This window comes from Anas acuta, chromosome 4 (assembly GCF_963932015.1).
Source record: "Anas acuta chromosome 4, bAnaAcu1.1, whole genome shotgun sequence".
NCBI lineage: Eukaryota > Metazoa > Chordata > Aves > Anseriformes > Anatidae > Anas > Anas acuta.
This window is the reverse complement of record NC_088982.1, coordinates 65,378,625-65,405,544: the sequence shown is the minus strand read 5'-3', so window position 1 is coordinate 65,405,544 and position 26,920 is coordinate 65,378,625. Positions and strand designations below refer to the sequence as shown.

Genomic DNA, 26,920 nt, shown 5'->3' with positions numbered 1-26,920 from the left:
AGGCAATAGTATACGGGACTGATCGTTATCTAGTAGGCAAGGATGATAAATAATTATCATCTGAACTGAGTCTGTTTGACTTCTCAGGAGATCATCATTTATCATAATCATCAGCTAATTGAGTTTCTGCTTCTGAAGGGTCAAGAAAACATACTAAATAAAAAACAAAACAAATCATTTTTTTAATCTTTCATCTGCCAATACCATTTCCTGAAACTGCAGCAGACATTGCTCTACAAAAACCTTATTCCAGCTAAACAGCAGGTTTCAACACGGTTAAACATGAAGCTTCTTTCCTGATTTCATCTGCCTTTTTCATTCTTTCCTGACACCTTCTTCCCTTTCTTAATCAACTTTTGAACTAAGACGCTGTGGGATCACTGGAAATGCCATCCTGTTACCCTGGAATAGGATGGGGCAAGGTATAAAGAAAGGTGCACTCAAACTTCACAAGCTCTAGTCCAGACAACTATTTACACAAACTCAGTGGGCTGCCAGAGCCTAGGGCACATGTTACAATCTAGAGGACTACAGCTTAATGTGCTTGGTAGTAAAACTGGGATTTCAACAAAGCTGTGCCAGTTCCCCTGATGACAGAAGTCATCATTGGTCTATATCTCAAATGCATGAAGCAATGGCAATAGGTGTGGTTGGAGACAGTATTTTTTGCTGTTAGTTGTTATTAAGTAGTAATTATTAAGTGGTGGTAGTTAAGTGGTTATTAAGTTAGCTTACTTGGCCATTGCCAAGCAATCTGCTAATGAAATTAATTAACAATAGTAGACGTTATTTCACAAATACCCAAGGGTATGCACTACCTTACCATGAACTCAATTTGACAAGCATAGTTATACTGGCTTTCCCTTTCCTCTGACTTAGGCACAGGATGTGAAAATATATTGCACCTTTTAAGTCCTCTATTCTTGTTCTATTTCAGAATTCAAAGCATTTATTTTCCATATTTAGACGATATTACATGTTCACTTATGGAGCAACTTGCCAGGAGACCAATTTGTTATTTCCAGTTCTGTCCTCTCTGAGTTTTAATTCTTACACATCTGCAAAACAGAGAAATGCCAACTTCATTACACTCCTTAGGATCACTGCTTGGATGTACCATACAAATGCTCATCATTCCTGGTTTGAGATGTACTAAGAGAATATAGCTATACCAGCTAGTTCCTGTGGAAACCTCAGTGGGCCTGCAAGCATACAGGAGGCAAAATTTTGTTGTGCACTGTCAGAGGAGAAATTTGCTATGAAATACGCAAGATGAAATTCTCAAGGTAAGAGCTCTCAGAAGGGAACAACCATGAAAGAAGACTGGCACCTCCGTCAATAGTCTACAACAGGAAATAACAAGGTGTAGCTAGGTGCTTTCTGTCCTCCTGGTCTGGCTGCTCCCACTGTTCCTGCCCACAGTGTTCACTGTGTGGCTTTTTCAATCTCAGGAAACAATTAATTAATGTTTGTAAAGTACTTTTTGAAAGGTCAAGCACTGTGTAAGCACCAAATGTTATTGCTGTGGTAAGGAGACAGAAAAGGTTTTAAATTAGTCAAAAGCTATATGCTATTAGTTTTAATAAAGCACTATATATTCTTGTAGCAGGGCAGATATTTATTAAGCTTTAATCCATCTTGCTTTTACTTATAACCAACATCACACACACACAAAAAAAATCAAATAGAAATGAAGATCACTACTGCAGAAATCTCGACAGAAACATTTAGTCAGAGCACACAGTTTTCATCAGACTCTAGTAAATAATTGTATCATCCTGCACCATAGAAATTATGCTGCAAAAGGACAGCAGCTTACATAGATATTTCACATACCACACATGCATAAACGCAATGTATGTATGTTCCAATTTCTTTTTTTTTTTTTTTTTTTTTTTTTACACACACACCAAAAAAAAAAAATTTAAAAATTTTAAAAAAATTTAAATTGGCATTCACTGTCAGACTGTCCATCTGACATCAGTGCTGCTGTCTCTCTGTCTCTTCTGAAACCCAGTCCTCCTGGTCCCTGGTCTCCAGCCAAACAGGTTCATCCAAAAGAGAACAGCTGTAGAGCTGTCATTTGGCAAAAGGAGCATCATTCAACATCGGCAGTCCTATTGTCATCTTTAACATACTGTCAAGTGCCTGGCACACTACCTGAATGCTGACACACAAAATACCATTCTTCCCACAGCACTGGAGTTCTTCATTCCCTGTTCACAGGCACTCGGTGCTATCCCTCTACTGATATTACATTCAGTTTTCCATGAAGACATGTTTCCATTTCAGAGGCAGGCACCATCAAAGTCTTTCGTTGCCTTATGATCTTTTGCTATAACTGGAGCTGGAACATGGCATTGAAGTGGCTGACACAAACCATTCCAGGAACACGTCTGCTACAGCTGACTGGGCAGAAACAAAGCCAGTCCTTAGCACAGGGCATCCCCACCCAAATCCTTCAGTCATCAGACACTTACCTAGCCTCTTGTTCAGCAATCAGTGCTCCCACTATAGCCTGCTACTGTGACCTGGCATCGCTGTAATCCTTTCTGCATCAACTACAACAGCCTTGGAGCACACCCTTTACTTGCAGTATCCTGTGCATCTACAGTTCAGCTTCTCCATAGACATTTTATGCTTGTGTTTATTAAACCACTTTCATTTTTATCACAGAATCACAGAATTATTTAGGTTGGAAAAGAACTTGAAGATCATCAAGTCCAACTTTCATACTTAATTCACATACGTTTTCACATGATTAAGAATTATATAATGTTTTTAATAAAGGCGGGGGGGGGGGCGCAGCAGGCTTTACGCCTCAAAGTCATTAAAATACTTAATTTCCCACTACGTCATTAGCTGTGCATGTCTGCTGAGGCTTTAATCATATTTTGAAGAACAAGAAATCGCAGACAGGGAAACCACATGAAAGAAAGGGCCTCAATCCAAAAGGAAATAATGTATCATCCTAAACCACACAACTCAGTAGTAGTTTAATTATAGCTTGCCTAATTATACCTTATGACACCCTGTGATATTGTAGTATAAAATCAACTCCCATAGACACACACACACAAAACCTATATTAAAAAAGCATTATGTCTGTGCTATATACAGTGAAAGTCAGAAGTTCATGGCTAGCTAAGAAACATGCCATATGTTCTCCATACACCCAGCCAAACACTACCTTGACAATCTTCTGAAGAAGCCAGCTGTGGTAAAGTGGGTGACAACACACGATATACCTCAATTACCTACAAACTTTTGTAGTTTGCTTTCCTTTTGAAATGCATGAGTTTGAACATCACTCTTGGCATAAACATTTCTTCGGAAAGGCACTGTTTCTAAGAATGTAAGACAAAAATCATATACTGAAGCCCTATAAATACAGACTGCTTTATTTTAACAGAGAATCATAGTGGAAATAAATGAGAGAAACACTGTTACATTAGAGCCTTTGTAAATTTACTTATTATTATTTGTAAAATTTACTTATGCAGTAAGTAAAACTCATTTAAAACTTATAAAATTCCAAGTCAGCAATGAACACTATAGAAGTACTAAGCCAATACACTAACATACAGGAAAGCATAAATATTTCCCCCTTTAATCTCCAGATGATGATGGATCTTATTAAACAGATGCCACCCATCTTTCATTTAAGCTAGCTGAAGGAACCAATTAGATGCACGTTTCCATAATGAAAACGTGAATTCAGTGTGAAGCTTTGTCTAACAACAGGCTTGTACAGCAAAGCCTAAGAAGAGTTAAGCCATGGTCTCTGAGGGCTCCTCTTGGCATGGAGTGCTAATGTAGGATAGAGGGTGACTGCAACCACATGCAGCCACAGATGTAAGAGGCAAAAGGCCAGCAAACAGCAAGGAAAGCAGTTGCAGTCATAGCTAGGGAGAGGGGAAGAAACATCAATTTCTGGTTAGCAAAATCCACAGCCACTCCATTTCTGAGTTAGAAAAAACACCTGATCTTTTTCATTAGTATCATTGTTCTCAAAAAAAAAAGCAAAGTTAAGCACAGCAGAACTGCAACCTTTTAGGAAACCTGCTTATGCTAGTACGAAATACCTATCACGAGAGCTATGAACACAGGCTAGCCATTTGGATCATCTGGAGGACCGCCTGTGGATGGTCCCGGGCATGTGGGGGCACTTCCATCTGGATGATCACCTGGAGGAGATGCAGAACGGTTGCTTGAGCAATGAATGCAGACCCGGCAGCTGAACGCCTCCTCCTGAACACAGGCTGGCATGCAACATAGAAGTCACTTCTGCAGTAGCCTGGGGAAGGATATTTGCTACCAAGAATGGAAAGAAGCACTCTTCTTGTCCTCTTTTTACTCCCCAAACACTTGTGCTTAGACTATATCAAAAACAGTTCCTCCAAACAGATTCTAAGCTAAATTTAATTCAATATGTAGGCTTACAGAAAACAGTCCTCTCTGAAAAAATGAACTGTATCCATATTTATTTTTCAAATCCCATTGAAACTAATTAAAGGAATTAACCTCTCTCCATCAACTTCCTTATTAAATCTGCCCTAGTGCGCAAGAACATGAAGATGGAAGAGGCTAGACCATTTTTCTACTTGTCTGCTATAAAAAAAAAAAAAGTAAACTAATATGAGCAGTGAAAAATACTTCTGTATTAAAAATATTGTACTTCTATACAGAAGACATCTGGGCTGAGTACTCAGAAAACAACCACTTTTTTAATCCATTCAACCCAGAATTTTAAAATAAAGTTTCTGTGTGATCATGTGCATCCAAAGAATAACTCTTATTTTCAGATTTCAAGGAGAGAGCAACCAAGATGATTGTCAGACCTCCTACATAACAGCACACAAAACCTCATTGCCTGTATGCAATGGGGATTGCCCACCCACCACTTCAGTAAGTCACTGTTTTTCAAACAGTTTAAGGGTGACCTAAAATCTCTGTTTCCTATTCATATGATGCTTCATTTAGCTTACTAAAATGAATCCTGTACAAGTGAGTTCACCTTGTTAATACAGTTCAGATCACTCTTTGAAATTGAATTTCTCATTTTATACGCTAACAACCTTTTTATTCACCTAGAGTCTGGAGTTTAAGAACTGATATTTATTTATTTAAAAAAAAAAAAAAAGAAGCAATGCTAACATCATGGCCACAATGCTTCTCATGCAGCTACCCATTAAGGGGTCAAACTGACAAACACACTGCATAAGAGAGAGAGCAAGATCAGATCTAAAACATAAATGTTTCAGAGGGAGGACTTTTTTTTCCCCTTCCTTTCAACAGAGTTCAGAGGCTAAAATACCATTACCTGTGAGAAATCAAATGTTAATCTGAAGTCATGTTATAGAATATAAAATAAATTCAGCTGCCAGGAAATCGTTGCCATCATTTGATACACAGAAAACAAGAACTCACATGTTTGGCACATGGGACAGCAGATTATCAGTGTTCAAAAAAAAAATCAGCTAGATTCCCTTAGCTCCCAGAATAATGTTGTCAGCTAGTGTGATTTGCATCATCTTGGGCACTGTGTTCATAACTAGCTCTCACAGAGACTTCCAAGTTCCTCATTTCCACAAGTCTACGCATTTGGAATTTGAGGAAATTTTGCCAATTAAGAACTTTGATCTGGCCATTCCTAAAACTCAGGCAGCCTGCAATCCTGCCTCAGGCACTAGCAAAATGTTATGTTCACGAACAATATAGGATACTTCATTTAAAAATAGATTAAGGGGAAAAAAAAAATCATACCTGGAACTTCTATCATGAAACATTTAGAAAGAAAAAAAAATTAAGAAAACAAGAGTTGTTGAAATGGTGTTTTAAACAATACTTTAAATATTGAAAATATTTTAAATACTTTAATAAATTATTAATTCATATTTAAAAATGCATGGATTGGTTTTCAGATATTGCATCTGTAGATTATGTTCTTGATCTCCATCACTTGACCAGTCTGTGCTTTCTAGGGAAAAGTGCTAAAACCACAGTAACAGCCTGAATTACTTAGGGATTTAGGGAGAGATTAATCCAGCCTTTCAGTAAAGGTAGTATTTTTTCAAAAGTCCACGGAGGTCATGACTAGCTTTAATGACATACTGTTTATTACATTCAATACTGTGATGAAATGTGATTTAGATGTATGAGGTACTTCAGCATGGCAAAAACATTGCTGTGAATTCCACACCTTACCCAGCTCTTCAAAAGACAATAGCCTGTTCTTCCACAGCAATCACGAGTGATCATATTCCTTTCAACTACAGGAGCTCACACATATTGTAAAGTAGGCCAGGAGTTGCCAGAAAGCTATTGTCTTGCCGAAAGCACATGCCAACCCCCTCCTGTGGTTTCAAATCTGGCAAGATCCCTGCAGCACACAGAAACAGTGAAGTGTCAGATGAGGAGAAAGGATGAACACAATCCATAAAGTTAGCTAAAGGGCATGGTCATTTAAGTGGTAAGGATTTGGAGAAGCAATCAGCTAAAAAGGCAAGCAGGGTAAAACTAGCCTGGGAGCAGTAACACCCCAAGGGTGGATGGGCTGGGAAGCACACACTTCTACTTGCTGCTGTTTCTACAGCAGACCCAGAAGACCAGTTGCGTGTGAAAACTTCACTGTGCAAGGTGTCATTTTAGATAGGGTATAGAAAGAAGGTCCCAAACACAAAGCTGCTACACTGAGAGACTGAAGAAGAGGATCTGAGGTTATGTATCGTTCTGGTGGTGAAGCACATAACCCACACACTGCTCTGTTAGAACAGACAGAGCAGAAAAGACAGAAGGTAAAACTGCATATAGAAGGTTGCAATACACTGGGAGCCTGTCAAGCTGCTGACAATACATCCTTATGGCAAACGAAGGGTAAGCACCAGGACAGATGGCAGAAACTTTTAAAGCCTACTGGTGGCTTTTTTTTTTTTTTTGCTTTTGTAATCAGATGTAGCTGTAGAGATTAGCACAACATAGTAAACAGTTTGAGGATTACACTGAAATTCATCTCTCTTTGCATCTATGCCTAGGCAAATAAACAAATATAAAATATATTCTGTTCCATCTCCAGACAGTTATATCATTCTGGTTTCCATCAAATCTGCCTTCTCCAGTAAATGCCACTCAGCAGGAAAACCCTAAGGGTATTAAATAGACAAAGTGAGACATGCAAACACTCCATGTTAGCAGAGCATGGTGAAACACTGCACTCTTCAAAAAAAATCTTTGCAGAGTGATACAAGTCTATGACCTAGCTAGCACTCACTACAGGAAAAACACTGATAATTTTTAATGCATTAATTAACAAATGGCACCGACCTAGTAAATAGAGAAAAAAAAAAAAAGTGATGGCAAAGTATATTCTGAAATAATGAAACATATTTTGCACCTGCACACACCACATTGACGGTGTCTTTTCCTTACTACCATGAATGGATGCAGAATATGATTCTGCAGTTATACTGACTTTACTTCACTTGGAGCATACTTCAAGTAAAGATTATAGGACAGGGAATAAAGAGAATTATATTGTGTTCATAATAGCTTTTGGCTCGGGAATCCAAAAAACATCTAAGCAGCACATTCTGCTTAATTTACTTTGATATGGGAAGATTAACTCCAGGGAAATAAAATTAATGCATTCAAGGATTCTTTCCACCACCTCTGTAATTGTTTCTATTGTCCCAGATTCATTAAATCCCTCTGGTAAATCTCTAAATATTATAGATTTGTGGTATTCAAGATAATAAAACAGCCCTTGAAATACAGCTTTCCTGAACAATTCGTACATAGCAATTCATAACAATTCATAATTGATAAACTACAAAAGGTCTAATACACATGTAGAGTAACCTGAGTACAACTAACACTGACTGAAGTGCGACTAAGACGAACAAATACAAAACTATCTCAGTGCCAAAGCAAGAATTCCAGCTTCAAAAGGATGCTTCACCCTGGAGTCACTTTGTTGTACCCTGCATACCAGTTTATCTCAGCTGAAATTTGCTTTCCAATAAATAGGTGCTTTTTCTGCACACAGGCCCAGTGAGTGGTTTTACTGGAACATGTCAACATACACCTGTCTGACAGAGCAATCCAAGCTCACGGTATGTATAAACATGCTCTTGAATAATTACTATCAAGCAATCTGCCCAACCTGTTTTCCAAAATAAATAACCACACAAGTAGGTTTTTGCTTTTGTAACTGTGCCAAGCACTCATACCTTATGATCATTTTTCAAAGTCTAGGGCAAACACCTCTTCCGTATTTATACTATACGTTGTTCTTCATCATAAATTGTGACCAGCTACAGTTAAAAATGTAATACGCTTTGTAAATTTTAGCACAAAGAGTGAAGTACTGAAATTTATGCTTCCACGCATATGTTAAGCTTCTATTGGCACAAAGACTCTTTTGCTTTATTTTTAAGCTCATTTGCTACTAGAGCAACTAATCACGGAAAACTCTGGTAGGATCACACACTCTGGTGTATTTGGATTTTGCCTTGACTACTAATTGCTATGTGTTTTGCTATTGCACAGAAAAATGCATATTTCTACTTGAAGTTTCTCCTGATTCTCTACTTCTGATGTGGCTCCTTACACTGACTGACAACATCGCACAGTTTACTTTGTTTCCCATTCTCAGCTGGGTACCTGTAACTGGGGTCTTTCATTCAGTTACTTACACTATGGCCAGTTCAGTATGTTGGCATGTTTTCTATTCTCCTTCCAAGTATTTTGGTGCATTAGTTCAAAACAAAAGCAGTTAATCTGTACCTTCCTGACAACAAGGTTTGTTTGGGCTTTCTCCATCCTCTTCTGGCACCACACAACAGACAGAAATCAAGTCTGGCCTTCTTTGTCTCTGCTGATAGACTCACTGGATGTCAATGAAAACAGACTAACTTAGGAATACAATACCTGTTGTCCTTTTAGTCAAAAGCAGAGTTTAACAAAAACTCCACACCTGCAACATGCTTCCTTGAGAACTTCAGGTAAGCAAGCATTAAAAACAAAAACAAATCTTCTGATGGTGTAAACAAATACAGCATACGGGCTCAAACAAATCAACTCTCTTAAGGCAGGCGTCAGTCCGATGCCCTGAACGAGTGCTCCACCCTACACTTTTAGAAAAAGTTATATGAAAATAACCTAGGGGAAGGGAGGAAGACCATAAAAAAAATAATTAAGAAAATCGCTCAGGCTTTTTTCTTGCATATCATAATGAGCACCAGATCTAACAAGACCTAGTTTCCTATATATTTGCATATTGTGGTTAGTTCATTTTAATGCCTAGGAAGCTCCCAGCAGCCAGGACACGTACAAGAATCCTCTTCTAGCTCAACTCTTTGCTGTTTAACATAGAATGAGCTTACCAGGCATCTTTTCTCTCAGTTGAAGAACTTAGTCTCTACCTCTCCTCAGATTTCATAAACCTTATTAAAACTTTAATTAAGCTTGGAGATCTCCAACCTTTTGTCAAATATTGCTGAAAGCAACTAGTAAGTTCAAAAATTCTGGTGCAGATTAATGCAGAAACAATACACAAGGACACTAGGATAGCAGGTATTGGTTTTGTAAGAAATCAGGACAAGCTTTGTCATGCTACTGTGTTTTCATTTATCCTCTGAGTAACATAATTTACCAAAGCTTTGCAAGCTTCATTTTCAATTCTGGGACAGAGAACCAGTTTCAAGACGAATGGAGGAGAACCAACAGTATAAGTGCTCAAGGCGCTATAGTTCAGCATCAGCAGACACCACTCAGTATAATAAACACAAGGCCAACAGGAGCTATTGGCAGTAGGTACATTTGGCTCCATCAAAGGAAGTAATACTATAATACTGGCTGAGCATCCAGACCCACAAGCTACTTTTATTTATTACTTCATTATTTAATACCATGCAGATTAAAAAAATAATAATAATAATAATGAAAAAAATCTCATGTATTTACTGCTTTATTATCTATGTACAAAGAAATAGTGGTTTCTGCAAACCAGTAATAAAAACCTCACAGGGACAACGAGTTCAAAGTTTGTGGGTTTTTGTTTGGTTGGCTGTTTTTTGTTTTGTTTGGGGGGGGGGGGGAATGCATTTTCACTATACATTCAAGCCTTCCTCAAATTCTTAACTTAAAAGAGTTCTTCCATTCCCTTACCAATAGCTCTCATGTGCCCTCAGGCTTCTCAAACTGCTCTGTGTCATGTCATGTCTTATTTTATTTAAAGTACACAAACTCTTTACGACAAGGACTTAGACTATATTTAGAAAATGCTGTATAAAGATACAGTGCTGCGTAAGTGTTTTATAATTTCCCTGGTGTTCAGCTTCAGCATTTTGGAAGTTAAAGGTATTGTCCCAACCAATGGCAAACTATAAGGAAGAGAGAACCATTAACCTGAACATACAACTTCTTTTTTTTCCCTTGACTATTTTCAAAGCATACAGAATCACAATAAAATAGCTACACTGTAGGATCCCAATCCAATAAACATGAAAGCATGAAAAAACAGGAACTCTATAATTCTCACAGCATTTTCCAATGCTAACTTCTTGCTTACCTTCTTCAGTGAACAACAAATATCACCCTGAGGACATTTTTAAAGAAAGCTGTAACGTGAACAGTGCTAATATACAGATTTCAGAAGCACCTGCACACAAGATGTTAAACTCCCTAAAAACAGAATGAGAAGTATTTTTTTGTTTTGTTATTTTCTCCCCTCCCCAATTACTAAATATTTAGTGATGTGGGAGTAGATTTTTATAAGCTTATCTGTGAACATACTTTTGGATTTTATTGCAATAAAGCAAGTAAATGAAAGAAAACCTTTTTTTTTTTTTTCTTTTCTGAACTATTGCACAACACTCACTACTCTACATCTCAAACAGGGCCTAGCTTTCAACTGAAAGCAACGTAACTTACCTTCTAACTTACATAAATGCTTACATATAAGTATATGCTTGCACGCAGTATTTACCCCAGAAAATTGATCCCTGCGTTGTCTGGGGAATATTAGGTATCCTTCTAAACAGCACACAGGATATGTTAGTTAAAAACCTCATTGATGTCTCATTAATGCCCTAGCCTTCATCATTTGTTAGCATTCCTAATTTGAAACTACTACAGATATAAATGATATGCGTCTGTTGGCAAAGACGTTTCAGATGGATAATCAAGTTACTAGGCCTTAGTTATGCCTCATAAGGGAACTGCATGAATGCTCTTAGCTCATGTCAAACACTAAACAAATTCTAGCTAACATCTCTACATAAAAAATATACATATGCGTAGCAGAGCTGCAGATCTGACAGTCTAGGACAGCTTTCTTCTGGTTCCAATTTCTGCCTGTTAAAAGTTTAATCTAAAACAAAACCTACATTAACAGACAAAACTCTCAACCTGTACATGACTCCCTTATTGCTAGCCATGAGCCAGTACTAAAGACTGGTGTGAAATTCACTGAGACCTTGCCACAGGCAGTCAGCCACCAAAAACCCATTTGACCAAGATCAGGATGTTAATATGAGGGTTTAGAGAGGATTGAGATTACCTTGCCGCTCATGTGACTAATCCCTGTATTTCTTCTAACAGCCTTTTTGTGGAGGGGTAGAACAAAGACAGAGCTGAGAGAACACAACAGCTGATTTTTCTTTCATTTCCCAAACATTTCTCCTCTGCCTCTTTTGCTTCCCCCCCTCTCAACAGATGCCCAACTTTACTAGCTATGAAGCAGAACAGCAGATAAAGAGAAACCATTTGTAGTGTCAGCTCCTAGCAGTTGACAAACTTACTCATCTATGTTCCTTTTATTTCTTCCCCATGTACTCCATATGCATGTTTTCCATAACTCTCCTCATTTTTATGTTTTGATACAACTCTTCTAAATCCTGTATGCTTCCTTTTACTTTTCCGTATTTCCTCTCTGAATATTTAAGATCCCGGCAAGCATTTTAACATCCCCATTTTGCTCCACCTGAACTTTGAAAAAAAAAAAACAAAAAAAAAAAAACAAAAAAAAAAAACAAAAAAAAACTCTAAATATCCTGTTTCCCACTTGGTCTTGTGCCCATGAATAACTGCCACTAGCTGCCTCTAGGTACAGATCCGTTTATTTTCAGACACACTGAACTTACTCACATCAATTGTATTTGCAGCATTTTGGCCATTATAAACAACATCATAAAAAAAAAAAAAAAGTGGTGATAATTTTATTTTCAGAGGTGATAACAATTCAATGATGTTAAATAAATAAATAAAAACAAGACTAAAAGTTACATGCCCACTAACTTTTGAAATATGTCCACAGGAAAAAAAAAATCACATCATACAAAGTGAACTAACAGATTCTAAGATATTATTTAAGGATATAATCAAGGCATCATTAAAATCAATACCAGTTTAACCACTGGTTTACAGAGCCAACTTTTCTTAAAGAACTTAATAGCCGACACATTTAAAACTAAACAAAAAATGTATTGAAAACACTAAAAAAAATATGCTTCAGTTTTCTACTCACAGTATAGTCATCACACTAACTATAGCTACAAGACACCAGATAATTCAAACAAATCTAAACTACTTTATTTTGCTGCTCACGGTGAGGGCAGAGGTTGCCACACATCACCTTTGCACACCACATTCCTTCTACCATCACATCTACTTTTACATTGGAAAACAGCAAAACCAAAATAGAATAGAAGGTACCTACATGGTTCACCCACTCAAGGCTCCTTAGAGCTCAATCTCAAACAGAAAAGATGTACATGAACAATTAGCATTCCTTCTCAGAGTGTCTCTGGAAGACGAGCAGGTGTGCTTTCATGTTATAAGATTTTTTTTTTTCAAATAGCACAGTAATGCAACAAGGGATTATACCACAATGTTTGCATTTCTATAGGCATACCAAAACTAACATGTGTGATACATTACGTCAGTTTGCAAATGTTATTTCCTATAAACACTATGTGTCCCAAACAATACTTTTCTTAAATATAGAGAAATATTAAATAAATAAATAAATAAATAAATAAATAAAAGAATATCAATATTTATTACCTATGGCTACTTTATCATTTTAAGTACAATTGATAGCTCACACTCAGCTAATAGCATGATCTGCTCTCACGGTATTTTAGGAGGTCTGTGAATCTGAAAGAATCAACATCAACTTACAGCATCACTTTGCTCTACATAAGCATGCAGAAAGCCATATCATTTTCTGTATTATCATTTTCTGCCAGTCACCTCCCTTCAGCAATATGAAGAGAAAAAAAAATTAATATAACATTGGAAGAACTTGCTTACCAAGGCAATTTATTAATGTGTCTGAATACTGCAAATGAAATTAACTTGTTAGCACTTTCATTGTTTTGGTAGACATATTAAATTCTTACTTAAGGCTTTTGTGTTAACAGAATAAATATTGTTTTTCTTGTATAGACTGAAGTAATAAGTATGAAGACAATTAATAGAGAAAATTAAAGGCAATCTTCTTTTTCGCAGGACTGTTATTCTATTATCTTTGTACTCATTGTATGGTTGGTCATCAAGAATCCAACCTGCATATGCATATTTTAATAATCTTTTTTAAAGTTATACAAGCTGTTTAAATAATCACTGAGGCTCCCATTCAAATCAGTAGCAGTTCCACCACTGGTCAAAAATTCTGCAAGAATGTATTGCAAAACTTCACTCTTCCCCTCCCACCCCTCACCAGGCACACAATGAAAAATGGATGCAAAACACTAGAGTAATTAAAAAAAATAATAAATAAAGGAGATTTCAGATATACATCAGCAGTATAATCATTGCACTACATATAATTATGAGACACTAATGAATACTGGTGTATTTGGTTACTGATGGAGGGTGCAGAAGCTGCCATTGTAACCTGCACAGCCCACACACCTTACACCACGTTCCAGCTGACTCAGGTTACTCCATCTTTCTTAGGGCCTGAGATTATGTGCTGGCCACCAGGACAGGCCAACATCATTAGGAGGTGGCATTTGCACAAATGTCATTATTTCACAGGTTCTGCTTCAAGGTTTAATCCATGTCACAAGCAAAACACAGATAAGGAACCTGTAGGCATGTGTGCGTATATATGTATGTATATTTCTATCCTAAATACCACAGCACTACAAAAAAAAAAAAAAGAAAAAAAAATCACTGGAGAACAGATATTTTCTCATCAAAACATTTCAAAAGATCACATCAAGATGGCATGTCATAAGGAAGCAGCAGGAAAGAGGCCAAAAAACAAGAGTGAGAACACGAAAGCTGGGAGTGCACTGGAACCAATATATTTTTCTGAAGCAGTGATTTGCACTATAAAAATTTACAGGCAAAGAGTATTTTTTAAAGCTTCCTACCAATCTGTCACAACTGGTTCTTCTCACTAGAAGGCAGCTGTGACCCTCAGAAGCATTACTGATCGTTGGATCTCCAATTCCTGATATGCTAGAGCATTATAAAAAATTAAGTGGCATTTTCTTAAATAATGTAAAAGTGTCATTACATTCTAGGAGCAACTGAACTACTTTCTCTTACACTTACAACAAAACAAAATCCTGGAAAAGCTTTTTCTCCTAGACTGAAAAAACGGTTTGCTAGTAATGAATCTTTACAGAGAAAATGCTGCATAATTTCATGTCCAAATCCTTCAACCATATCTGCAGAAGATTTCCACATCTATGCCAAATCATAATAATAATAAAAAAACTATACTAAGACAGATGAGTCATTAAGATAATACTGTGGAACTTGAGATACATATTCCAGTTCAACTGTGTTTTTCTATCACAAATCAATTGTGTGACTTCAACCCAAACACTGGCTCAATTTCTCATCTGTGAAGATAATAATTACAGATTCACACTTCAAAACTCACAGGGGATTTAATACTAATAAGTAGGGGGGAAAAAATAAAGAAAAAGAAAGTAATGTAACAGTACTTTTGGATATTGCAAGTTTCTGGCATGTCATTAAGGTCAGGTGAAAACATTGCTGATACTCTGTGTCAGCATCATCATTCATATCTCTATAATACACTTCAATAGTGTATTTACTTTTTTCTTTTATTGTTTTTGTGTAGAATCACAAAATGCCTACAACATACAATCCATTTTTCTAATGTCATGATTTTTCTAATGTAATGTCATTTTCTATTTACTGCTTGCCTGTTCTCTTATACTACTATCCTTGTATCTTAGTATAAAACGAGTATCCTGCACAGGGCAGACCCCTCTTTCAGATAGAAACAGAGTCTCTGTAGGAAACACTAACATTTCGTTGCCACACAATGGAGAACAAACTACACTCTTCAGTCACAAAGTGTGTGCATTTACAATACCTAAGTGATACACCCTACTATCCAGTAGAAATCAAAAAGCAGTAAATAAAAATAACCAGACAGTTAACTAGTGAACTGCTATACAGGCTTTTCATACAGCTGCATGTAAAATATATGGCTGCATCTTCCATAACCTCACCGTTACAGGCCCTTCCTGAAGCATAAAAATCAACATGCAATGGTACAGGCACAAATCATGCTACGCATTTTAAGCGCTTACAAGTGCTGTATTTGACATGCCATCCCACACAGCCAAAACACTCAATAGTTAAGGTCTAATACAAAAGTGTACTTACTTGGTCAACGTAAAGCCATTTACTGTCATTGTAGAAAATGGCCAAATAAACACAATGAGACAAAAGCACAATAAAGCTGCAAAATTATTTCTCAGGAAAATATGCATATGCGGTGGCAAGCAGGGCCTGTGTTTTTTTTTTTTCCTCCCCTCCCTCTGTGACTAGCCCCTCCAGTTTCAACACAGTTGCTCACAAGGTAGAAGACCTGAGGCACTGAATCTTATAACAAGTATTAATGTCTGCAAGATAGAGAGTAGAATTCTAAATTCCTGCCCCTAACAAGCTGGTAGTTATTCTAAAAATAAACTATGCCTATTAATTTGACTTGAAGTGTGTATAAGATTTCCTTTCCATGAATACTTTCACTGATACGCAAATACCATTTCATCCAACCTGTTTTAATCAACCACAGAAAAACAATTGTACAGTTTTCAGTTCCAACCTTGCCTCAGAGGTTGATAACACCTGGTAAACACACAGCCTCCCTAAACCAGGACATCTCTGGAAGTGCAGTGAAAGCACTAGATCCACAAACTAAAACGGTATGGAAATGTCACATCCTGAGAACAGGCAGGTTTTTTAGGTTTTTCAAAATCTACCATTAAGTTTATTTTCACAGAATATTTTTCTCAGAGACTTGGATTTGTATAATTTGTAACCACATGTCAAAACCACACATGGACCTTATGCAATTGTGAGCTTCCAACTGCTCCAGATGAGCTAATCCAATAAAGCCATAAAACCAAAGCCCAAGAACCTTCATGGAGGAGTAGGAATTTGACCACATGGAGCAACAGCTTTACACCCCTCTTGTAATTTATAAAACAATCCAACTAAAAAACAGAAACATTGCCAAATGTATTTTAAAATTGTTCCATGTTCAGCTACTGACTACAAAGCTGATTTAAGGCATTAGGCTTGAATCAGAAACTCCACCACAGCTTATGCAGCACAACAGACTGTACTCTCACACAACCATATGCTTAGGCCTGAAGATACAAGACTTCACCTTCTCAGCATTTTGTGACTAACAGACAAATACCAAATGCTCTCTCTCCACATAACCCAGATATGGTACATACCTACATACTATTTGAGGTCCTCCTTCTGGTATGACTCTACACCCATCTCCTTACTCAGGCCTGCACGAAGCCCTCCGGAAGTTAGGCCTTGCACAAGATATTCCAAAAAGTCCTGCCAGGGAGCAAGGTCAGGGCTATGGTACTCCACGCTGCAGACTGACAGACAACTTGCCTACTGAACTAAATTCTCCCAACGAGCTGCCTGAGAGAGCTACCGCAAGAATTCAGAATTTAGCAGAAAGTGGATCAGTCTCCAGTAAGAAGAGACCTAAGCTCCTCTCTGTAACCTTTCCCAGTAGGATCGGGTAAGGCTTTCATCTTTATCTGCTTCTTTCTAAGAACTAATTAAAAATAAATAAATAAACACACACACAATGCACCACAACAACAAATGGGAACATCCTGGCAAGCCAGAGACTAATCTTTATAGAAAGCAAACAAATTAGAACTAAAAGGAAAACAGTGTAAATGGACAGCTGCACAATCTCTTTCCATTTCCCAGTGGCTGAACTACTGAGATTGAGGCAGTCTTTACCAGAGCAAGGGATCTTAATTTGCCTGTACTCTTCCTCAGTAAGTATATTCACTCACAGATGTATGAAACAACCCAGAAGTTGGAAATGCATGTTAGGACTCCAGACTGAAAGACCAAAGGGACTGCCACACTCCAGACTCCAGCAGGTAAAGGAACTCCAACCTGCAGGACATATCCCTTGTTTGCATGACACGCTTCCAGCATAGCCTGGACAGTCACACTATTACCTTCTCCTGAGACGGCGCTGCCTATTTTTGGGGTGTTGCTTTCTGCTTGCGATCCTAGAGAACAATAACTTCAGAGTGAAAAGTCATTATCATGTCTCTGAGAGGACTTTCGAAGGCTAATCCTTCCTCTGAGTTATTCTAGGACTGAGTCAGCCTTTCACATTTCCATTTCTAAGAAAACATTCTTGACATATTTTTTTTTTCCACTGTTCCTGTAATAATACTCTGTTCTACGGCAGCCTCAGAAATCATGGGCAAAGCAAGCCCCAAGAGATAATCACCAATGCAAAACAAGGTTTATGCATTATTATTACTTCTAGCTAGATAAATACAAATCTTGTCGTCCTTTATACTAATTGCATTTGTACTACAGAGACACATAAAATGTGGAATTGTAAGGAGGACGAGAACCCCCCTAAATGATTAGGCACAATGTCTTACTATCTAAGCTTTTCCAGTTCATTAATATTTCACTTTTATATATTCCTCAGCTGCTTTTACAACATGTTCCTTTCTCTCCTTCTTAAGTGTGAGCACAGAGAATTGTTTGAAGTAACTAGTAGACCTTGCCTCACATCCCCACCTCCCTGCCCCCTGAGAGTTTAACACTTCAAGTGCAATATATACTAGATGGAAAAAACGCATCTGGCATAGAAGAGAATAAGAAGGGATTTTGAGTCTCCCTTCTGGTTACGTTCCCCTATAAAGGTGTGCGATAGGAAAACAAAGCGGACCACGTTTCTCTAAGCTGAGAAACTTACTGCTGTCAGTTTCAAAGGCAAGACAGACACAAAGCTCTGAGGGGTTCAGCTCTCTGCGGAAAAGCAGGACTGCCGCGTTCCCTAGCAAAATAACAGAACTCGCTGCAACTTTCTTTCCCTTGCAGGAAAGTGAAAGATCACCTCTTCCAGCCAGGAGAAAACGCACAAATTATCGAGAGGAGAGGTGGGATTTTCACAAACCTTTCCCATAATAAGCGGCACCACCGCCATCTGCTCCACCTCTCGAGCCTGCCGTGTGTTTCTGGAGAGCTGTCAGCATCCTCCAGCTCCTTTCCCCCAAACCCAGCCCCGCGCAAAGGCCCCGCAGCACCCCCACGGCGCTGCTCACGCTGCTGAGGAGGCTCCTGCCTCTCACCCCCACGGGTCGCGGGCAGATTCCTCGATAGACCGGGCAAGGAGAAGGAGAAGAATGAGGAGAGGAGCCCCAAGGCGAGGCTCCAGACAAAAACCACCGCGTCTCCCCACCGACCTGCGGGGCTCACACCCCTCTGCAGGCGCAGCCCGGCTCCGCGGGGGGGGGGGGGAAGCGGGGAAGCTGCAGCCGCCACACGGCAGCCCCGGGGCCACCTGCGGGCTGCCCCCCGCCACCTCCCCGCCGCTTCCTCGCCCCCCGGCACCGAGCTGCGGCACCGGCAGCGCCCAGCCAAGGGCGCAGGGCGGCCGGGAGCCGCCGCCCCGCCAGCGCTGAGACGAGGCGAAGCGAGGCCGGGCCGCCGCGGGGCGCCACCCTCGGCATCCCCTCAGCACCTGGCGCCCCCCGCCACCCGCCCGGGGGTCGCGCTGAAGGGAGGGGACGCGTTACCTGGCCGGGCTCCACCGGCGGGGGCTGGGGACCCCTGCGGCGGCCACCGCCGCCACCTCCCCGCCCGCCTTGCTGCTGGCTCGCCGGGAGAACGATGCGGCCGGGGCCGCTCGCCCCAAGCCGGTGTCAATCCGTCTGTCCGTCGGTGTCAGTCGGTCATGCTGCGGCTGTGGGGTGTGCGTGCGGGTGGGCGGCGTGCGGGGACAGAGAGAGGGAGGCAGCGGGCGGAGGGGGGGGGCGGGCCGGGGCGGTGCTTCCGTGTGTGTGTGTGTGTGTGTGTGTGTGTGTCGGGGCCGGGGGGGGCCGGCTGCGATCGCGTGGGGGGCTGCGGGGGGCACGGCTGCACACGCGGGTGGGTGTCCCTGCGTGGCAGCCTCCCCGGCCGGCAGGGGTTGGAGCAGCGCTGGGGGGGATTGGGGTTGGGGTTGGGGTTGGGGTTGGGGTTGGGGTTGGGGTTGGGGGGGGGGGTGAAAGTCCGCGTCTGCCGGGCAGGAATTCAGCGCTGCCCCGGTGTGTTTACACTCGCCATCTGCTCAAGGATTTCGCGTTTGTTTGTTTATTTATTTACCTATTCATTTATTTTTTTGCCTCCCCCGCACGCTAGGGGAACCGGCTGATTTCACTTCCTCATCTCCTTTTTTTCTGATAACGCGCTTCGTAATTATTATTTTTTTTTTTTCTTGTGAGCCCGTCACAGTCCAGGCGCGTTGCCATACGTAAAAAATAAAATAAAATAAAATAAAATAAAATAAAATAAAATAAAATAAAATAAAATAAAATAAAATAAAATAAAATAAAATAAAATAAAATAAAATAAAATAAAATAAAATAAAATCGTGTAAAGGGCACTTAAAAAGCAGTTACGGTACCAAAGGCAAGGTCTCATCCACATCGGTGTGAAAACAGAAATAATCCACCTGGAATATTGGTCAGGACAGCAGCCAGTTACAGGGCATTTGCTGTAAGGAATGAAGGTCCCTTCCCAACCCAGAAAGGAAGGGTAAAACAGAGGAATAGCCATGCTCTATGCAACTAATATTTAAGGGATAAAGTTTTCGTATTATGTTCTTTCTTGCCAATTTATACAGCACCATTCCCACATCCCTTATCAAAGCTACCTTGCTGAAGTAAAATGAGTGACAATTCACGTGGATGGCAGGCTACAGATAGGCACCACCTCACCTCATCTTACAAAAGCTAACATGCATAACTCTGCCACAGAGTATCATATTGGCTTTGAACCCAACTAGCAAAATAACTTCATTTTGTAAACATCATTGCTCATTCTGAAACTGAAGAACTCAAAGAAATGTTAAGTACTAGACTTATACACTAAAGTGTAGATCAAAATTAAGTCAATGAGAGTTTTGAAGAATTCTGACTAAAACACATTTCTGTGAAATGCAGGCAGCTACAACTTAACAGCAACAATGAGGCCAATTTCGGCTGAAATCCTGAAAATACTTCTGTGAAAATAAAGAGGGAGTTACGTCTGTGTAGATTTCGTATGAAACTGACAGGAATCTGGAGGGTTTTAAATATGTCTTTACAAAATCTAAATTTTCAGACAAGGCCATCTGACATACACGATTATCTTTAGATATAATAGTCAGTCAGTCAAACAAGTTCACCACTATGCTGTATGAAATGTAATGACCAAACTGAAAGGTGTTTGTTTCTGTTTCTACTTGGGCTTGGGGCAGAGTGGCTAGAAAGCTGTGCACAGGCAAAGGGACCTGGGAGTGCTGGTCAATGCTCATCTGAACACAAGCCAGCAGTGTGCCCAGGTGGCCAAGAAGGCCAGCGGCATCCTGGCTTGTGTTAGGAATAGTGCAGCCAGCATGGGGAAGGGAGGTGATCGTCCCCCTGTGCTCTGCTCTGGTGAGGCCACACCTCGAGCACTGTGTTCAGCTTTGGGCCCCTCACTACCAGAAGGACATCGAGGCCCTGGAGCATGTCCAGAGAAGGGCTACGAAGCTGGTGAAGGGCCTGGAGCACAAGGCCTGTGAGGAGAGGCTGAGGGAGCTGGGGGTGTTTGGTTTGGAGAAGAGGAGGCTCAGGGGAGACCTCATTGCTCTCTGCAACTGCCTGAAAGGAAGCTGTGGGGAGCTGGGGGTCGGCCTCTACTCACAGGTAACCAGTGATAGGACTAGAGGGAATGGCCTCAAGTTGTGCAAGGGGAGGTTCAGGTTGGAAATTAGGAGACATTTCTTCTCAGAAAGAGTAGTCGGGAATTGGAATGGGTTTCCCAGGGAGGTGGTGGAGTCACCATCCCTGAGGGTGTTCAAGGAAAGGTTGGACATGGTGCTTAGGGACATGGTTTAGTCGGTGACAGTGGTGGTAGGGGGATGGTTGGACCAGATGATCTTTGAGGTCTTTTCCAATCTTTATAAATCTATGATTCTTGGCCAGATAGTAACAGATAAAATGTTCTACAGTCACAGAGAAACAGTTGGAGTATGCTGAACACAACAGTACCATAATGATGCTAGATAGACATTTTTAGTAACTTGTCATCCACATTTTAAAATGTTCAAAAATCTCATGGGACACCACCTCAAGAGTAGATATTCATTATTCAAAGTGCCTATATTCGCAATGTGGGAATTTCAACCAAGAAGATATGGTGGCAAAATAGTTCTACTGAGTGCCGGTATCATCCAAGCATTTAAGCATGTATGCAGCTCTATGTGCATAAATTGTCTTAATGAAGACTAGGATTTTTTGCCATAATTAAAATTATATGTCTGCTTAGCCACTTTATTAAGTTTAGGCAACCTTGAAGTTAAAGACAGAGGAATCTGTGATTTGCTGAACCAGGGTTCTCCCAAGAGCCTTGCGTGGTTTCTGAACTCCATCTCTCACCCTTCTTCCTCCTGCCTGTGTTCAGTAGAAGATTCTCACAGCCTCCTAATGGTTAACTCTGACTCTCTGGCATGTTTCTCTAAGCTCTCCTGCCTGCTGTTGCCCTGAAAGGTTAGCCCCTGTGATTAAGTGGCACTTCCAGACACACTCACAACTGATGCTTCTAGTGAAGTCAGAAAGGCTTTGATCAGCCCAGTGACACAGGCAGAAGAACAGCCAGCAGCTAGAGATTGTACAGAATAATGGCAGCTTTTCAAAAATTACATTTCATTCTAGGGGGAGGGGGGGGGAACAAAACATTGTAATTATTTTAAGCATCAAGCAATACCTGTTTTGAAGTGGCTTTGCTAACGGAGACCTCAGCAGATAGCTATGGGAGCTACAGGAGGAGGAAAATTTATGGCCACCACACCCAGGACCTTCCCAAGCATAAGTAACCTGATTCTAGTCTCCCACCCATTTCCTGCTAGTGTGGCCCCAGTGACTTTTGCAGAAAACCTCTCTGTATGACAGGTATTACACCAAAATAATCATCAGGCTTTGCTAACACAATCAAGTCTTACCAGAAAATTCCAGGTTTGCAGAGATGTGGATTCATCAGGATGAATGCATTCTTCTTGCTGGGGTATAAATGTCCTGAAAATTACTACAGCAGACATGTCTGATCCCCTTGCATTGTCTATCAGCTATTTCTATTCCCTCTCAGTTTGAGTTCATTCCTTGTTTCCTGACTAATCATTTCACATGATCCCCCGTGCTTGATGCTGCCACCTACTTAATAAAAAAGAGGGCTGTGTTTTTTACCACACTTTTTTCACTTTTTCTCCACCTCAGTTGTGGATTCATCTCAGGGTAGGCATGGAGGGAGCTGAGGCATGTGAGATCAAATAAGTTTTGACAGCCACGTCCATCAGGGTTCAGTGTGCATCCCTGTATAACCTTCTGTAAGACCTTAAGATCTCTGGATACAAGCCTTCAGTGCAGAGAAGAGCTGCTCTGCCTTATTCAGCAGTCAGGACAGTCGGTGATTCTCTGCACGACTGACCCTAACTGCAGAGATTTAGGGGCTGGACATAGCTATAAAACAAAATACTTGGGGGGAGGAGGGCCGGTAAAACACCAGAGGGGGGCGTGTAAAACAGGTTCATCTCTGTTTTGCAGGAGCATTTAATGAATCTTAAAGGAACCGGTTCTGTGAGAGCAACTCTGCTTGCCAAGCTGTGACTCACAGCCACATGCTGGCAGAGTAAACTAACCTCAGCACTTGGATACTCTGGGGCATCTTGGGAGGGGATGCAAAGCTGCATTGACTTCACTGCAGGTTTTTCTCAAACAATACTGTTTGAGCCAGGATGGCGTTGGGAGTGTTGCTGCTCCACAGTAACCATGAAGCAGTCTGGTCAAGTCCCAGTTTACCATCACAGGACAGAGCAAAGGAGGCCTCCTGTACCAAATTACTTCCACTATCTTTTCAGGAAACATCTGTTCAGTGGAGCAGTGCCATACTGATCAATATGTATTGCTTTTGTGTTGTGTGCCATCATATCCACTTATACCTTTGGAGCCAGGATTAACTGAGTGACCTTCTGTTTGCTGTGTAGTGCCATGTATGTGCAATGTACTGGATAAATACTGTCACTGACACTGGTCAGTTTGTTAAATGTGATGGATTTCATCACACTGACATTAAAATCTCAAAGGAGATCAAAGTGCACTTTAGTTAATAAAAAATAATGGTGGTCTGAAGCAGTTTTTAAATTAATGTTCATGGGTTTTGTCCACTGCTTTTAAATTTCTTGTAAATTGATTTATAGTCTCTGTCATTGGACTCCCACAGTGTCAATGGCACAAATGACACCACTTTTTTGCAAGATGATCACCGTCACTACTAGGGTCAAAAAGAGCAATGACAATTAGAAGTGTAGAGTTTCTATTCACTCAAAAAGAGAAATGCTCATTACAATCTCAAAATTTATCTTGTTAAATTGAATGAAAAACTTTTTTCTTTCTACTATCTCACCAGTGAGGTATCTGGAAGAGAGGAGAGGAGAGGAGAGCAGAGCAGAGCAGAGCAGAGCAGAGCAGAGGAGAATAGTTCAAGTTGGAAGAGACCTACAAAGAACATCAAGTCCAACTGACCGACCACTTCAGGGCTAACCCAAAGTTAAAACGTATTAAGGGCATTGTCCAAATGTCTCTTAAATATATACAGGCACAAAGCACCTACCACCTCTCTAGGAAGCCTGTTCCAGTGTCTGAGTCCCCTCTTGGTAAACAAGTTTTTCCTGATGTCTAGTCTGAACCTCTGCTGACACAGCTTTGAGCCATTGCCATGTGTCCGGTCACTAGATAGCAGGGGAAAGGACGAGCACCTCCCTCTCCACTTCCCCTCCTCAGGAAGCTGCAGAGAGCAATGAGGTCACCTCTCAGCCTCCGTTTCTCCAAGCTTGACAAACCCAGTGTTCCCAGCCTCTCCTTATAGGATATGTCTTCCAGCCCTTTTACCAACTTTGTTGACCTCCTCAGGGCACATTCAAGTACCTTAACATCTTTTTTATATTGTGAAGCCCCGAACTGCACACAATAGTCAAAGTGAGGCCACACCAACACTAAATACAGAGGGAGAATCATCTCTTTTGAGCATCTGGCTATGCAGTTTTTAATACATCCCAAAATGTGGTTTGCCCTTTTGGCTGCCAAGGCACACCATTCACTGACTCATGTTGAGCCTACTGTCAGCCAGCAACCCCAGGTCCCTTTCTGCAGGGGTGCTCTCCAATCACTCATTAACCAATCTGTAGTTATGCCCAGCATTATTCCTACCCAAGTGCAGAATCTAGCATTCAAACTGTTAATGCAGATATTGGCATCATCCAATTGGGATGACAATGAATGTGTAACTGGACCACAGTTATCAGTTCTAATCAGCTCTATTATTTATATAAATGACCTTAGTGGTACAGTTTGTTTACATTTCCATATAGAAAAATGCCATAACTGGAGAACATAGTTCTGTAGAAGCATAAAGGAATTTCTTTCAGTGTTCCACTGGCAAAAATGTCTTGGTGCAAAAATTGTCACTCCTAACTCAGAGGAGTATTTTTGCAGTAAAATCTGTTCACACCAGCTGGCTGGGGGGCTGATCCTGCAGTAGGTGAACAAACTCCTGGTTTGCTCCTGAAGCAATCCCCAAAGCTCCACGTGGTTATAGAAATCTGAAGGACTCCAAAGGACTTGGGCACTGTTTTTACAGACAAGAGCTTAATGAAAGCATGTAATTCGTGCTTTGTGTGTTTGCATTGCTTTTTATTTGGACAACAAAAGCCCGTATAAAGTCAGTTTTACTTTTCATTCTGAGCTTTTTCCCTTTGAGGATCACCATGTCAGAATATTTTGGTTCTCCAGGCTAATAGGCTTTTTTCCTTTGTAATTTGTCTGTTCAGACTTGCATTCTTTGTATTTAAATTGTGGAAATATTTTGGTTTGTCTAGGGAATTTTTTTAAGTTTATTTTTATAACATTTACATGTTTGGCAAAATTAAAGCTGACAAGCATTCCTTTCGGTGTTGTTATTTATCCATTGTACAAAATGGGAATAGGAAGGAAACCTGCTGGAAGGGAAAACTGCATTTCTATTTGAAACAGATTGATTGTTAACAGTGAAAACATAGTCTGAGGGTGGCATTCTGTACCAGGAATAAAGGATTGTTAAAAAAGTAATGTATGCCTCATTTTATCATATCTGCGACTCTAATGTATCATCACAGCAGGAGCTTTCCACAGTACCACTGATCCTGGGGGTCTGAAAAAATTCTGCCTTTAAGTTTAATTAATTAGGTTTGCCTTAGGCCTAAGCAATGCCTAAGGTTGTTCAGTTAGTGTGGAATTATGAAAGTTTTCATCATATGTTTAGCGAGCAACAACTTCTGTGCCTTGCAGACAAAAGACCATACATGAGGCATGTAAGAGGTAGAAATCACCTGAGATAATGCAGAGGAATGCAGGATGTCCAGGCATATGCATTAATACATAAAGCATACACGGTGCAATATTATGCACATATTATGCAGCATAACACCTAAAAGACAAATTAATGAAAAAGCTTCCAGCACAGATAGACTAAGGGCCCTGCAGTCCATGTTTACAGCTATTTCAGGAACTCTTTATCAGAGGTTTTGCTTGGTAATATTTAACGAGGTAGAGCAATGCCAGATTTTCAGCACTTCCTTTCCAAATTTTCTCTTTCACTTATGCTGCTATAGACCACATTTGTCTCCTGAAATACCTGTTCTTCATGCTTCACTCAATCTATACTGACAATCACTGAGGAGAAAACATTGGTTTCTCTACTTCTTTAGCTTGGTAAATTAAATAATAATAATTGTAAAGCAAAAACAAACAAAAAAAAACCTTTAGATAATGGTCAAAGAACTAGAACTAATATATGTAATGAATTTTATTTTATTCAACTATTACCCACTTGTATTACTTATAGCTAGCATCCTGGCAACATCCAGAAAAAATATAAAATTATTCACTTACTGATGTTCTTCCAAGCAGCCTTTCAGTCAGATCTTCAGTTGGAGGAATCTACCTGGAAAAACATCCTGCAGTTAAATACACAATACCTTTTGAGTCCCCTCAGTGTGGTATCTCTGTCTGTTGGCTATTTAGCAGCCACAGTGGCAAGAACTCAGAGAGTTGTACAGGGATGATCACTAGTGCTCCCTAGTGCTTTTCCAGTAAGGCAAAGCTTTTGGTCTTCATAAACAAACAAATAAAGAAATAAATATCAGCTCCATATTTCCTCAAGGACAGAAAAAAGCACATTAGTTTTTTAGACCTTTAGCAGTTACATCAAGTTAAAATAAATAAATAAATAAATAAATGTAGCTAACCTTAAATGCCGATAAAACAGTAAAAATGTACTCAAGTAAAAACTAAGGTATTAACTACACATCTATTTC

General features: G+C 40.1%; 1 protein-coding gene and 1 long non-coding RNA gene across 8 annotated transcripts in view; both read right to left on the bottom strand.

The window, feature by feature from the left end:
* CCSER1 (coiled-coil serine rich protein 1) overlaps window positions 1-19,351 on the bottom strand; it is a 664,709-nt gene extending 645,358 nt beyond the window's left edge. For 4 of the 7 annotated variants that reach the window (XM_068681707.1, XM_068681710.1, XM_068681711.1 and 1 more), the window contains exon 1: window positions 19,089-19,350. The gene's annotated coding sequence lies outside the window, so the exon portion shown is untranslated. Of the gene's footprint in view, window positions 1-18,466; window positions 18,563-19,088 lie in introns of those variants that run through there. The other 3 variants (XM_068681709.1, XM_068681712.1, XM_068681708.1) reach the window with 3 other exon arrangements.
* A 7,079-nt stretch (window positions 19,352-26,430) lies between these two features.
* Window positions 26,431-26,920, bottom strand: part of LOC137856391 (uncharacterized) — a 42,362-nt gene continuing 41,872 nt past the window's right edge. The window contains exon 4 of the long non-coding RNA XR_011096420.1: window positions 26,431-26,547. This is a non-coding gene — a long non-coding RNA (uncharacterized lncRNA). The remainder of the gene's footprint in view (window positions 26,548-26,920) is intronic.